Raw genomic sequence first — 16,021 nt, 5'->3', positions numbered from 1 at the left:
GACTATATGCCCGCTCCCACGTGATCTGCTTCACTGCTGTTTCCGTTATGTGTTCAATCCAATACGGCATCATCACAGCAGCGTTCAGCAGCGTTCATGTGCTGGTGACACAATTTGCGATATGCAAAACCGGGAATGGAGGGTAACGACGTCAATTGCCAGGTTTTAACTTAACCGGAAAAATCAGTAATGTTACATAATGTTGGCAATCCGAACGACAGCCCCGAGGGAGGATTATTGGAAAGCTTTAATTGGAGCTCGTGTCCAAGTAGTGATAGTGTAAAGGGCCTATTTTGCATATCTAGAGTATTTGGGAATTTCTTTTTCAACACATATAACTACAAAGCAAAATTTAAAAAAACTTAATTCGAGAATCCTCGTTCGGACGATGATTTTCCATTAAACAATCATCCGTTCATCGAAAAACAAAATCAGATAGCGAAAGAACACCGTAACCAATCATACCTACTCAGTGAGATCCAGTTAATCAATACCAAAGAACCCTGACGCAGATGATGATGTTGCTGCTTAGAGCTTGCATGCCTAACGAAGCGTTTTGCGGCTCATTTTTCGTGGTATAACGAGCAAACTGCCACACCGCGACCGATACCTCTTAGGCATACGAGCTCATCATTCGATCGTTAAATCCAATGCCCTCGGATCCTCGTCTCGAGGTGATGATCTCCTCAAGCAGAACCGTTCCCGATGTTTCTTTTACAGTCCGTGTCTATACTATCTTCACCATGGCTGGCCAGCGGGCCTTTATTTCTGTGCGCCCGAGTGCGCATTTCAATGATCTTGTTATCCGCCGGCCGGTTTTCCACTTCAGAGCAGCACCAACATTATGCAATCACAAAGTGAGAGTCCGTAAACGGTTACTTCTGGAAAGTGATTGCCAGATTAGCGCCTTAGGTACGGATAGGCGCAAGTGTTTGTCGGGCGCCTTTCGACTCTCGACCGAATCCAAGCGATTTTTCAATTAGCATCTCCATCGATTGGTTTTCGTTTGCTGGAGGATTGGTGGTGCCCACTATATAAGTCGTGAGAGCGAGGCCAAAAAGTGTGCAAATAAATCTATAATCAAGTGGTTCATAAACACGTTGCGTTTTCTGTTTCAATCGGTGAGCATTCGATGGTACTTGAGGCACCGTTTTCCCACTCATTTCCGCAAAAGGTATCATGGCTCCTGCTGCTACGATTGGTATATGCTTATATTGTTCGAGTGTTCGGTTGGATTGGCTGGAGCCATCGGCTGCGATGCAGTTTGAAGGGGGCACTGCTGGCTAGCTGCGGTTATGAGTCTGGCGAGAGCGTCGCGGTTTCGTACTCTAGACTATTTCCTTTTACGGTCTATATGAAATCGTATCGCAAAAAATGTAAATAAGCAAAACCGCCACCATTCGGGCTCGTAAATCCGAAACCGTGGTTTTTTAATTACCAAACTGCTATGCTTGCTATATAACGAAAACATCATCATCAACAACAACAACGGACTAAGCAAAACACACAAGACTTGAACGTTGCATAACTGAACTAAACTATTGAAGTTCATGGAAAGAGGCAAACGGTACTGTTTGCTGCAGTGATTCGTGATGCTGGTTTCATTCGATATAGACCGATACGATAATTCAGCTCACTATGGAAATGTTTTCGTACCGGATGTTATGAAACAGTGTTCAATTCACGACCTAGTAGTAATGTAGGCTGTACATTTTTCTTGCGATTGTTAAAAAAATTACGAATTAATTGAGTATGGAAAAAGTTATTATTGTTCGATGTGTACTTAACGTTATTGATCTGCAAACACTTGTAAATAACCACAACATTAAAAAGAAAAGGATTTAAAGTATGGCCGTAAGGGTTCGCAATATGATATTTTCCAGCAGAGCACTTTTTGAATTCATTCGGCGGACCCAATTAGATGTGGAAATTTTGAAGGCGATTGGTTGCTCCCCGGATTCGTTTATAATTTATATCGAAATTATCATGGGAAACACTACTTGTTTGCATCTATGCACTAGACTGCCCGGAAAAATAATGAATTTTTGAAAACTCAATCGATTCCCAGTTCCACCAGAAGTACTTGTACCAAATTTCAAGCAAATCGAATAAGTCTAGCTACAGGACCAACGTGTCTGAAGTTTGTATGAGATTTTTCGACAATTTATATGGAGAAAACCCACTAGCTCGCATTTTTGTCGCTGGGTGGCACTGTATGCATCGTATTATCACTGCAAGTGATAATGAGATAGATAATTTAATTGTCTACAACTTTGCCGAAGACTGCTAGTCAATCCGACTTTTTCAAAAGAAGTTATTAAATTTTTAGCGAAGTGATGTCTGAGTCAGTTTTGCATGGGGCCTAGCAGTGCATGGTAGTGCATCAGTACTCGATTCCCACGAAGTATACATTTTGTGATATAATGGTTAGATTTAGCTCAATAGTATGTTCAGAAGAATTGTTGTACATAATACGAGTTATGCTTTGGCAAGAAAATTTTAGTTCCACGTGTGACCGCATAGAGGGCGCCAACACTAGCTTTTTATAGAAGAGAGATAGAATATCAAGACGTTCGGAAGAATTATTACAAAATGCCTGTTCTACAACTTTGTAGAAGACACCTAATTTATAGCTCTCTCCGTTGAAAAGTTAGTGTTGGCGCCCTCTATGCGGTCACAGGTAGAACTAAAATTTTTAAACCAAAAGATTACTCGTATTATGTACTACAACTCTTCTGAACATACTATTGAGCTAAATCTAACCATTATTTCACAAAAGTGTATAGTTCGTGGGAATCGAGTACTGATGCACTATCATGCTTTGATAAGCCCCATGCAAAACTGACTCAGACATCACTTCGCTAAAAGTTTAATAACTTCTTTTAACAAAGTTGGATTGACTAGCAGTCTTCGACAAAGTTGTAGACAATCAAATTATCTATCTTATTTTCAGTTACAGTGATATTAATATGCATACAGTGCCACCTAGCCGCAAAAATGCAAGCTAGTGGGTTTCTTCCATATAAATTGTCGAAAAATCTCACACAAACTTCAGGCACGATGGTCCGGTAGCTAGACTTGTTCGATTTTTTTTTCAAATTTGGAGCAGGCAATCCTGGTGAGAATTTGAATCGACTCAGGGGTGGGCCGATGGGTATCATTTTTTTCCTGTCACTCTACTATGCACGCTTAGACAGCTATTTCACTCAAATCGAACAACAAATTCTTTAAGAAGTTTCCCTAGATTGTAGATAACAACTTTGCCGAAAGCAATAACTTGCTAAGATTTTTTTTATGAACATGTTATTATGATTTTCAGATAGAAGGATAAAATTGATTGTGATTTTTTTTGTTATATGCTATATTTCTCCTTAGTAGAGAAAAATTACTTGCAAACTATTTTTTCTCCACTAGGGATAAAATTATTTTAAATGACATTTTCGCGTTAAAGGCACAAAACCTCGAATTAAATTAGTTATGCACACGCAGAAATAAATCAGTAAGAATAAATACATTTTGGTTTTAATTCACAATTTTCCTGTTTGATATAGTGACAAATAAGATTCAGGTTCGATTCATTCAATACTATTGCTTGAAATTTCCAACAAATTCATTTGTTGGCTTTTCAATGGTTTCAACAAATATTTCGTTTGAAACAACAAAATCATGCTAAATTTAACCGAACAAACAAGTTCGAAGAAACAAAACATATCTTTAGTATTAACCAAAGAAGAGAACAACTTAAATATAGCTGAAATCAAACAAGGATTCTGTTGCTTGTCAACCAATGGATCAGTTCGATCTAACAAATTTTATTTTGCTTCCACAATGTATCTGTTTAGAATACAAACAGAAGTATTTGTTGAACTAAACCAAATACATACATGCTTTCTAGAAACGCCCATTTCTGTTTGAAACAGTCATTCGTCAAGTTTGAAATTCAACTAAACGTTTTGTTGTTCAAAGAGGCCTGATTCTTCTGCGTGCAATTTGCGTTTTGAGTTCATCTCATCAGAATCCGACACTATTTTATTGACAGAACTATGATGATCAAAATCATGATAGCGCCGGTACATATTGCAGTGGTCTGCTAAACCAAACCAAGCCTCGCCTTCATTATTTCTCATCAGCTTAATCAGGACTCCATTATTTGAGGTATATCACGCAGGACTATGGATTTGCTCAGAAACAGAAATAGTATTTTGGTCTTTGGAGCTAGCGTGAGTTGGGTTCTAGCTTAATCCTGTCATTAAGTTTGTGTCGGACAGTGACGTAGCCAGGGGTTGGGGGTCAAACCCCTCCCCAAACCAAAATTAATCGAATTGAAAAAAAAATATTGATGGAGAAAAGTTTTATTTAAAAACCATTTTGATATTTAATATTCAAATAATAATTTAGGAATTTTATTATCTGATCATTAGATGGGGACTTTTGTTAAATTGTGGGAATGGGATCTTGTAACTGATCTCTTAGTGCGGATCTTATAGTTGACATATCATGACAATATCAAATAAAATACCTGCATGAAAACATCCACATAGAAACTGATGAAAAATGACATTTTCCGTTAATCTCTAGTAAGTCAGGATCAGTTTTTGTGTGCATTTGATTTTCTTTTGTACTATCAATTATTTGAATAGCCACTAAGTAGGATTGGAAATGAAGAAAATTAGAAATACCTGTTTTAATCCACCTAGTGGTGCAATTGTGCCTTTCTCATTTATCAAAGCTATGGTTTAATAGCTGGTTACGTTCAATTTAACATTGTGGAAATATCTATTATAATCTTATTACACTTGGTAAGTATATATGAGTGCACGACTTCCACGAACCTGATGAGCAACATGTCGACGCTAACCTCGGCTGGAATTAAACCCAGGCCAACTGGAACGAGTGACGCTCACGCTTACCACTCATCCACCGGTGCCGTCCGTAATAACCTACTTGTAACTCCAGAACCAAAAGTCAGTACTGAATGAAATTCAATAGCAATCAATGGAAGTATTTTATCTTTCATTTGAAATTAAGTTTGTAAAAATCGGTTAAGAGTTCACTGGAAAATAGGTGTGACATTAGCTTAGGAACTAGGCGAGTTTCTCGGGGGCCTCAAGATCCGTCATAGGCGGCCAATGTGGTTAAAGCTACTTTGATTGGTCATTAGTGATCTAGCCCCGCAAATTCAAGTAATGTTGAACCTATTAGAATATGTATCGTTCGGACACCATGATGTTACCAGTTTATAAGGGAATGTGCTGTCTGACCGTACTCTTTAACCCGTAACTCCGGAACCGGAAGCCGGATCAACTAAATTCAATAGCAGCTTAAGGGAGACAATAAGAGACTCAACCCTGCGGTCCTCGGTTGAAAGGTCGAAATTCTCGCCCGATTGCTTAACTTTTCTCTACGATAATAGCAACAATGTGCGAAGTCAACAGTCCCATTTTTCTCATTTTTTGGGGGATAACAAAATCTCGACGTTTCATAAATTTAAGGACATTTGGCATTAAAAATTTCTTATGTGACCGGACGGTTCGTTCTGTATTTCCGGAACCATACAACCGATCCGTACGAAATTTCATGGCAGTCTATAGAAATAATATTCCTTACGTTTGAAACTAAGTTTGTGAAAATCGGCCCAACCATCTCCGAGAAACTGATGTGAGTTTTTTAATTTTGAAATTTCCATTTTTCCGGGAACTTCCAGAACCGTCTACGGTGGTTTTCAAAGAATTTTGCAGCGTACTACGTCTTTTTTAACATAATTTCGGCCAATAATCCTCCCAGATGGATTAATTCTTCAAACAAATTTAGTCTCGAAAACCTTGATGTTTTCAGTAAAGTTCTCGAGAATTTTATTACACATAACGTGGCTGAAGACACAATTGCTCCATATATTCAGGGTATCGACTATTTGCGAAAGTGAACCCTCAAAACCTGTTATGACGTCATCGCCTTAACCGAGACGTGGCTCGACAACCGTACGCTGTCTCGCCAGGTCTTTGGTTCAACATTCGATGTCTACCGCTGTGACCGCAATGCCCTCAACAGCCACAAGACATCAGGTGGTGGTGTGCTTATCGCCGTTCGCCACGGTATAAAAGCCCGAGTGATCAACGATGAGCGGTGGGCAAGCTCCGAGCAGGTGTGGATATCAGTGAAACTTGCCGATCGCAATCTCTTCCTGTGTGTCGTGTATTTTCCATCTGACTGGATTCGTGATTACAGCCTCATCGATGTACATCTTTCCTCCGTTTCTTTCATCACATCGATCGCTGCCCTGTCTGATTATATTGTTATACTGGGCGACTTCAACTTACCTGGCTTGACGTGGTGCCAGGTAAGTCATGGATTTCTACAATTGGATATCGAAAAGTCTGCGCTAATCAACAATGCCAGTTGTATCTTGGACAACTACAGTAGCGCAACTCTTCGGCAAATTAATAATATCAACGAGAATGGACGTACATTGGACCTCTGCTTTGTAAGTGCCAAGGGTTACGCTCCGTACTTCTGCGCCGCTCCGACACCTTTAGTACAGCATGTGCACCATCATCCCTCACTACATATTGTACTCGCTGGTAATCTAGGAGTGAATTTTGAAGACGTCTCAAGCTCTATCGTCTACGATTTTAAAAACGCTGACTACGACAGCATCGTTAGCACGCTGTTGGATATAAACTGGGACGAAAATCTCAACAATGATGACGCGAACGAAGCAGCGATGACGTTTTCTAATATTCTTAACCACCTAATCGACCGTCATGTGCCAAAACGAACAGTCAGCACCGATCAACACCCTCCCTAGCAATCAACAGTGCTTAGACAGTTTGTCTTCACATCTCGCCCTGAGCAGAAGCAAAAAATCGTCCCGCACAAGTGAAACAGTCAATCCTACCTAAAAATCAATCGGTGCCTATCACACAAACAGTTCATATAACAATAGCCTATACCTACTGTGCGATATAGTGATGAGTGACGGTGCCCAGCAACAAGCAACCCAGATGCGGCCGAACTGTGTTGCTGTCGATTTTTCAAAATGCCCCGTAAGACCAGCCATTCGGGAAGTGGAACAGTTATTAAAAGTGCAGATGGAACTCAATCTGGCTGAAGTGAAAACCCTACAAATGCATCATATCAAACATTGCGTGCTGATTTCGTTCAACAACATTAACCAAGCTGAGTCATTCGCCTCGCGAAACAACATGCAGCACACCGCCGAATGCGGCAATGTTAAATATAGCATTCCCGTATACATCGAGAACGGCGCCGTAGAAGTTCGGGTCCATGATTTGGCTACGCGTACCCCTGACGGCGCGATTAAAAAATGCTTGCAAAAATACGGAGAAGTAGACTCCGTTACACATGATACATGGAGGAATTTTTTCCCGGCATCCCTAACGGTGTTCGTGTGGTGAGAATGTGTGTGACCAAGCCAATGCTCTCATTCAACAGACATCACTAGTCACGTACCCAGGGCAAATTCCTACGTGCCAGTTCTGCACGAAGAAGCTGCACCTCGGAAAACCTTGCGTAGAAACTGTTAAGGAAAACTTAACCAATCCAACTGAAATCAGTCCAGAACCATCTTACGCTAAACCACTAACAGCTGCAAAACCAACATCTCCGGATCAAGCACCAACAACCAGCAACAACAACAACAAAACGAATGCCGAAAAATACGAACAAACAATAACGACCGATAAGAGTAAGACACAAACTGGAACATCTGACCGCGAGCAGCAGGAAAGTACTACGGATGAGGACATGGACATGAACGACAACGCGAAAGAAGACAATCGGATCGAACCTCAAATTGCAGTGGACAACACTGGCAATCTTTCGCCCCCTAGAAAAAGGATCTCAACACGCAGCAGAAAGCTGCGTCTGAACGAGACAAAAAACTTTACTTAGTTGTTTTTTTATTTATTGTAAAAAACGAACAATCGGCCTCGTCGAGCTACCGCATTGGGCCTAAATAAATATATTAATTATAAAAAAAACAGTGCTTAGACGATTAAAATACAAACAGCCTTTTTTAGATAACAGCGAAACGTCGAACGTCAACTGAAATACAAGCCCAAGTCGTTTTGGAAATATGTGAACGAGCAGCGAAAAGAATCCGGGTTACCATCTTGTATGTCATTAAATGGAGTTTTAGGCACCGACACTAGGGAAATTTGCCAGTTGTTCTCCGACAAATTTTCAAGCGTTTTTTTTCCGACGAGAGCCTTTCACCACAACCACATACAGAATCCATTGTGGATAAGGTATCAAGACAGCTTGGGTTCATCTTCCGAATAGCGAAAAACTTTAAGAACGTATACTGTTTAAAATCTCTCTATTGCGCGCTGGTTCGCTCAACACTGGAATATTGTTCTGCTGTTTGGAACCCTTACTACCAGAACGGCGTCAACAGAAACGAGGCCGTCTAACGCCGGTTTATACGCTTTGCACACCGACATCTTCCTTGGCAAAACAGATTTCAGCTGCCGAGCTACGAAAACCGTTGTCAGTTAATACAGCTCGATACTCTAAGCATCCGGAGGGACTGCTCTCGAGCCCTATACGTCTCGGACTTACTGTCTGCCAGGGTGGATTGCCCTACAATCCTCGGACGCCTCGATCTTCAAGCTCGCGTTCAAGCTCTGCGCAATAACTCTCTTCTGCGAGTACCGTTCAGGAGAACCAACTGTGGGCGCCAGAGCGCTGTTACCGGACTCCAGCGTGTGGCGACGGCTTTTGACTTCAACCTGACAAGGAATTCGATAAAAACTAAAATAATGCATATTCTTAAATGTAATTAGTTTAAGTAACCACCGTTGGGGCCAAGGGGTCTGTTGGTGACGGTACAACAAATAAACAAAAAAAAGGTATTCTGATATTACTGTATATGATAAATCTCTTCTGCTGTTAATAAATAATTAAATTAACGTTTTATACTAGCCATGTGTCTCTAAAGCTTACTGTAATATTGAAGAAAATTGATTTTAAGAATAATTGTGTAAATATCGTTTTATATATCCATATGCTACATACATAGAACTTTCATATCATCATTTAAGATGTTTTAAATGAAATTCCCAACAAGTTTGCTGAAGACACCAAGTTACTTACTACTTTTTTGAAGAGTTGAGCTGTTTGTCGCTTCGCAGGGCTCGGAGATTCCTCTGGTCTCCTTCATGTTGGCCGATCTCTCCTCCTTGTAGCTGTCGGATTAGTTTAGCTTCCAAATCCATTTTTACCGAGTTGTCCACCACCCTGATGACAAGCCCAGCCCACCGCAGACACCCAAGTTTCACTGAGCGAACGAAGGGTAGTTCTTCATGCTACTGTTGCATTTCTTTGTTCATACGCCTCCGTCCACATTCCGTCTTTCATATGAATCCCATCGTTGATCATTCTCAACACGCTCCATTCGTAAACATTAAGAGCGCGTTGGTCTCCCGCCAGTCGAAGGGTCAAAGTAACCCACAGTAACAACGTTATCCTGTTATCACAATATTGACGTTACCTGCGAATCTAAAAGCTGAACAGACTTCGGGAAAACCACACCACTCGTAACAACTCCTTTCTTATCACACCTTGCCGCAGCCTTTTCCGAGCTTCAAAAGGAATCGAAAGTATCTCTAATGCTCATCACATATCACTCCTTCTTTTGTTCTGAAATCGGTGTTTTGGCGTTATATGTCAATTTTTGCAACGAACTAGCTTGCTAACGCTGATTGGCGGCACCAAAGAATTTGGTAGAACGCCTTCAGCACCCTTTTTATAGATGGGGCATACTACTTCCTCCATCTAATCCTCCGGTTACATCTGTTTCTCGCAGATCATTCGCAGTCTACGACAGATTCCCAGCGTCGGATCTACCTAAGATTCCCGAGGAGATCGGACGGTTGAGGACTGATAAAGCCGCTGGCAATGATCAACTGCCATATGAGCTACTGAAACACAGAAGAGAGGCGTTGGTTTGAGTACTCCACTGGGTGGTTACATATGGCAGTTGATCACTGCCAGCGGCTTTATCAGTCCTCAACCGTCCGATCTCCTCGAAGATCTTAGGTAGATCCGGCGCTAGGAATCTGTCGTCGACTGCGCATGTCCCCAGGCTGATTTTTGCGATTCTCTCGTCGTCCACTGCCATTTCGATGTTCATCATAATACACTTATCGATCAGCTCACACTCGGTCGTGTGAAGGTCTCCATTAGATTTTCTTCATATGTCGCACAGTGGGACCAATCCAAAAAAGATGGGACAAAACCTATTTCAGGCCTTAGATGTCATTTTAGAGCCAGCATTTCTTTGTAGGATATATTCAAAATATCCTGCAACTTTCTAAAAAGAATTTTTTTTTGGTTGGACTAAAGTAGAGTACCCGAGCAAAAAAAATTTTCAAGAAATTTTTTTAGAGGGTCGATGTCTTCGACAAAGTTGTAGAACGTTATGTTTTGAATAACTTCTTCTAAGATACCACAGACATCAGACCTCATTTTTGAGGCAAAATTGTTGTTTTTTGTAAAAATGTTTTTCGACTTTTTCATGCTAAAAACCTCAACTGATTGATTTAATACTTTCTATAAACTTGCTGGTATCACTAAGATACAACTTTTTGTTGATGGAACTAATAACGTAAAATCAATTTTTTGGCTTCTAAAACTATTTTTCATATAAATTTGCTGTATTTTCATCAAAGATTTTTGTTCTTTTGTGCACTTTTGTGCATCCAAACTTTGGCTGTTCCGATACTATATTATTCCTAGAATACATTTAATATTACATGGAAACAGGATATAGTTGGACGCTTTGTTTGGGTTACCATTCATGTACGACGGTTTATAACATAAAATGTGTTTATATTATTTTTAATTTATATACATTATTAGCTATTCCCAAAATCTTATAATTCGCACGCACCTACCAGCATATAGAACATATTGAGACAATGAATTACGGTTACAATATGGAAAAGTGAAAAAATATAAATTTTGAAGTTAAACTGCCAAAGAACAACGATTTCGGCTAAAAAAACAAATCTACAGAATGTATATGGTATTTTCAACAAAATTGTTCCTAATACAATATTTGGCAACTTTGCTGAAGATCTGAACCATTTAAACAAAATTTGATTTTTTTAGTCCGGGATTTCTACTTTAGTTTAACCAATAAGGTTAGTTCTACAAATTCATAAAAGTTGAACAATACCTATTTGAGGCTTTAGATATTATAGAACCTTGGCGTCTTTGGAAAAAACATTCACAAAATAATTCAAACATTTCTATTTTTTTTAGATGGTTGAGGACTTCAGCAAAGTTGTATAATGTTCAATTTCTAATATTTTTGTTGAAAGTACCTTACACATACTGTCGATTTATTTTTTAAGCGGAAATCGGTTTTCTTTGGTAGTTTAATTACAAAATTTGTATTTTTCTTAACTTTTACATGTTGTAACCGCAATTGATCAACTCAATATGTTCTACATGCTTGTAAGTGGGTGTAAAATATAAGATTTTGGGAATAGCTAATAATGAATATAAATTAAAAATAATATAAACACATTTTACTGTCGTGCATGAATGGTCACCCACGCAATGCGTCCAACTATATCCTGTTTCCATGTAATATTAAATGTATTCTAGGAATAATGGAGTATCGGAATAGCCAAAGTTTGGATGCACAAAAGTGCCCAAAAAAACAGAAATCTTTGATAAAAATAGATCAAATTTATAAGAAAAATAGTTTTAGAAGCCAAAAAAATTGATTATACGTTATTAGTTCCTTCATCAAAAAGTTGTATTTTAGTGATATCTGCAAGTTTGTAGAACATATTGAATCAATCAATTGAGGTTTTTAGCATGGAAAAGTCGAAAAACTGATTTTTTAGTCATTTTTACAAAAAACATCAATTTTGCCTCAAAAATAAGGTCTGATGTCTATGGTATCTTAGAAGAAGTTATTCAAACATAATGTTCTACAACTTTGTCGAAGACATGGACCCTCTAAAAAAAATTCTTGAAAAATTTTTTTTGCTCGGGTACTCTACTTTTGTCCAACCAAAAAATTTTCTTTTTAAAAAGTTGCAGGATAATATTTTGAATATATTCTACAAAGAAACGCTGGCTCTAAAATGACATCTAAGGCCTCAAATAGGTTTTGTCCCATCTTTTTTGGATTGGTCCCACTGTGTGTCGGCCTGTGGCGTATAGTCTTTGCTCGAGCGATTTACCTACTCGTCGAATTTTCGTAACTCTGTACAGATGCTCCATCGCCTCGATATCCCAATCTTCATGTAGGCGATTCCGAATCTATATTCGCAGATACGAAGGGTATTCTTTATTATTTTTTCTCCGTTGTAGAATGGGATGGTAAATGCAGAAGTGTTTTTGTTTCTGAACTTGCAATATTTTATCAAACTTACATTATATTGAAACAGTTTCGAAAAATCAACTATTTTCGTCATATTTCTAGCTACGCCACTGATGTCATAAAGTAGGAATTTTTAACAAAAAAGTATCGTCGCGGAAAAACTGGAACTGCCAATGAACGTTTTACAGGAGAAAAATAATTCAAAGTTATCCGTCATGTCGTTCTTGAGTTATGCGATGACACACGGAAATCCATTTCATTTGTATACATAGAGATTTACAATTAGAATTGAAAGTTGAAAGCAAGTGATACGGTATACGATGAGAATAGGCTCTTCTGCTATAACAAAACCATATTTGGAATAAATTCCAAAAGGTATCTCTCTGCGTTGTCGTTTAGATTATTCAACAAGTTGAATTTGATTCCGTCTGGCTTCTTTGGAGCATTATGGTTGCACGAGGTGCATCTGAAAAATTATTTGTCGAAACATCTAGAGATTTTGGGCATGCAGTTCGAATTTACATAAATCCACAACTATCCTGATCTGGTAGAAATTAATATTAACACATTGTTTACACTTGTTATATGAATTCAATTATCTTCACAATAGTAGGTAACTAAATCAATTTTCTTGTCTTTTTTCAGGATAAACATCATTGCTCAATCGTGAAGTTTCCCAACACTATGTCACCATTAGTTTAAAATCCAGCGTTTCCGGTACCGCATTCCGGCCAGTAATCAGCAGGTGAACGGTATCTATCAGCGCAACACTCGAATCCGTCGGTCGACGCCCACAACGTCCAAAACCACGGCAAAGTCGCCGCCGCTGCTCACGATGTTTTGCATCACTATGAAAAGTGAATTACTTTTCATCGGTTAGCCACTAACCTACATTTCAATAAAGACGGTGTTTCTTCTGTCTATCTGTGGTGTTTCGGTGAAACTAAAGACACGTCGATTATTAAATTCGATCGTTTCGGATTTTGCGGTTTCCTCTGTGGGGTTGCGGCTATACGATACCAATAAATGAACGGCGGAAAAAGCCACTGCGCTATTGTTTGTGCAAAAGTTGGCATTCATTTGGTTTGCGTGCTTTCGGTTCGATGATTCATCCACTGGCCGAAAGAAGTGGAAAGTTTTAAGTTTAGTTCCGTGATATTTGGCACAAGGTCGAGTCTTAGCCTGTGGAAAGAGTGATGTTGTGTTACAGTTTCTGCGGCTAAGGTGTAGCGCGAAATGTGAGATTCATTAGTGTCGCGGAGAGCTCTAGGTCCGGAGATAGATGAAGAGAAGAATGCCTTGCTCGAGATGATTTCAAGAAAAACGAGTAAAGCACGTTTCTGTACAAATTAGTGAACGGAAAGTGCTACAGACGAGCGGCGTGCATTGGGAAAGAAGAATTTAATTGCTACACGAAGGCGCGCCGTTTATTACTACAAGGTAAAAGAAATTGGTAAAAACCGAGAAACTACGAACAAGCAAACGTGTTTCACTTCGAAAGATTAGAGGATTATAGCAGTAATAAGAAGCCGCACCGCGCTGTAGACAAGGTAGGTTTAATAGGATTAAAGTAATTTTGTATGAATCGTTTGTTATTTATTAACGCGAATTTTAATAACAAACCTTCTTTGTTGATTTTTCTTCTGTTTACAAGAATTAGTCAAAACTCAAATCAGAATATTCTGGCTTCGTTGATACATTTCCTACATTTGGTTCGATTTTCGGAAGGTACTGACATCAATGACACCGAAGAAAATTCAACTATCTATGATACATACTCGATTTGGGAATACGTTTCGCCATTTGGGTGTTTTAAGGTGTGCTTTTGAATATTCCATCGTACACAATCGGTGTTACAGACAGGCATCGCACTGTTTGTGATAAGCTGGATCAAGTTAATATAGTAGCAGTTGCCATTGTTGGTCGACTTGAGCATTCGTATCAACGGTGATGAGCTTTACATTATCCTTCACGTGGTACTCCGCACACAGAAAAAAATGTGATTTTAAATTTATTTTCATGCACTTAAATGTAAAAGTAAGTTCCACCATAAATAGACACAACTTGTGCTTTCTCTAACGAATTTTGTTACAATTTTACACGTTGATTGAAGATTACAGTTTCATTAAACGAGATACCAATGCCAATATATATATATATATATATATATATATATATATATATATATATATATATATATATATATATATATATATATATATATATATATATATATATATATATATATATATATATATATATATATATATATATATATATATATATATATATATATATATATATATATATATATATATATATATAGCAATTTTTTGATTCAAGCTTTGTATGTTTACATTGGTATTCATTTACGTGTTGTTTAAATTTATTTTTTGGTGTGTAGTTCGTGGCGTTGATGAAGTCATAGTTGAATAATTTGTTATCAAGTCTTAACATTTGGGCAATCGCAATATTAGACTTCGAATAATGTGTCTGCCTGTTGTTTGAACGTTAATTTTGCAAAATTACTCTTTCTGATTGTTGGAGTAGCAATAGAAGCGACTTCCAGAAAGTTAACACTTACCGGTCTCCATTTGACGATCCGACTTTGTCGCACTGCAACGCTTCGCGCTCTGCCTTTTAGAAGTTAGATCTTTCAGAAATGGGACACACAATTTCGGCGATAGCGACGCTCCCAGTACACAGGTCTGGAATATAATTTAAGCAAGGGATTTTACCTTTTTGCTAAAACTGAATAGCTTTGCCATATAATAAGTTTAGAATAGTTGTTGTACTTTGCAAGGCTTTTCTTTTCATGTAAACAGAAGCTAGTGTGGCTTTAATTTTAGCAATATCTAAAATCGGACTTTTATAACGGTCCGATTCGCATTTTAGATAAATTTGCCGAAGGGACGCAAGCTCTACCTTTCATAATTTCTTTTGCACGAGAAATCCAAATATAAGCTTGAGGGTGTTCCTATAAAACGGATTTGTTTATAAAACTTTTGTAGTTTTTATTTAATACTAAACTAACCTTTGGACAAACTTGAAGATTATTTTAGGACGCCTAATTTGTTCATATACATCAACATCAAAACTATTTTCGTTTCATAGTTATGAGAACTTTTACATAAAACATATAACTTTTTCAAATATCATTTTCTTCGATTAGCTTAACAATAAATACTCTTACTGCCATATGAAATATCATACTTCATAGTATAGTATAGGGTTGACGCTCCCTAATTCATCTCAGCCTCTCTATTCAACTCATTTAGTGATTACTCAACTTTGAACCAAAAATATAACAATACAACTTTACAGAATCAACCTTATCCAAAGCGAAAAAATTTTTGGAGTGTAAATAATATTTTAGCATTTATCACTTTCTCCAAATAGGTGCAATAAATTTACAATAATTTGAAAATAAACAACTCATTTTTTTATTTCTTACCTTGAAATTAGCGATGGCACAATTTTTTTTATTCATTTCGTTTGTTTGATAGGCACAAATGCGTTAGCTTGGCGGTGCCAAATTTATTTGTTTTTATATTTTGGATATTTTAAAACTAGGAGGTTACAATGTTGAAATATTTTTTAAAGAGAAAAATTTTACAGCTATCTTAAGACTAGAAATAAGATTCTATATACAAGAGAGGG

At 38.0% G+C, this 16,021-nt stretch overlaps 1 protein-coding gene across 1 annotated transcript in view; it reads left to right on the top strand.

Annotated features, from left to right (window-relative positions):
* The window catches only part of LOC131690132 (bromodomain-containing protein DDB_G0280777), a 351,834-nt gene that overhangs the window by 114,593 nt on the left and 221,220 nt on the right, over positions 1 to 16,021 (top strand). The window contains exon 3 of the mRNA XM_058975671.1: positions 13,007 to 13,911. The gene's annotated coding sequence lies outside the window, so the exon portion shown is untranslated. The remainder of the gene's footprint in view (positions 1 to 13,006; positions 13,912 to 16,021) is intronic.

Source organism: Topomyia yanbarensis, chromosome 3, assembly GCF_030247195.1.
Source record: "Topomyia yanbarensis strain Yona2022 chromosome 3, ASM3024719v1, whole genome shotgun sequence".
NCBI lineage: Eukaryota > Metazoa > Arthropoda > Insecta > Diptera > Culicidae > Topomyia > Topomyia yanbarensis.
This window is presented reverse-complemented; position numbering and strand designations above follow the sequence as displayed.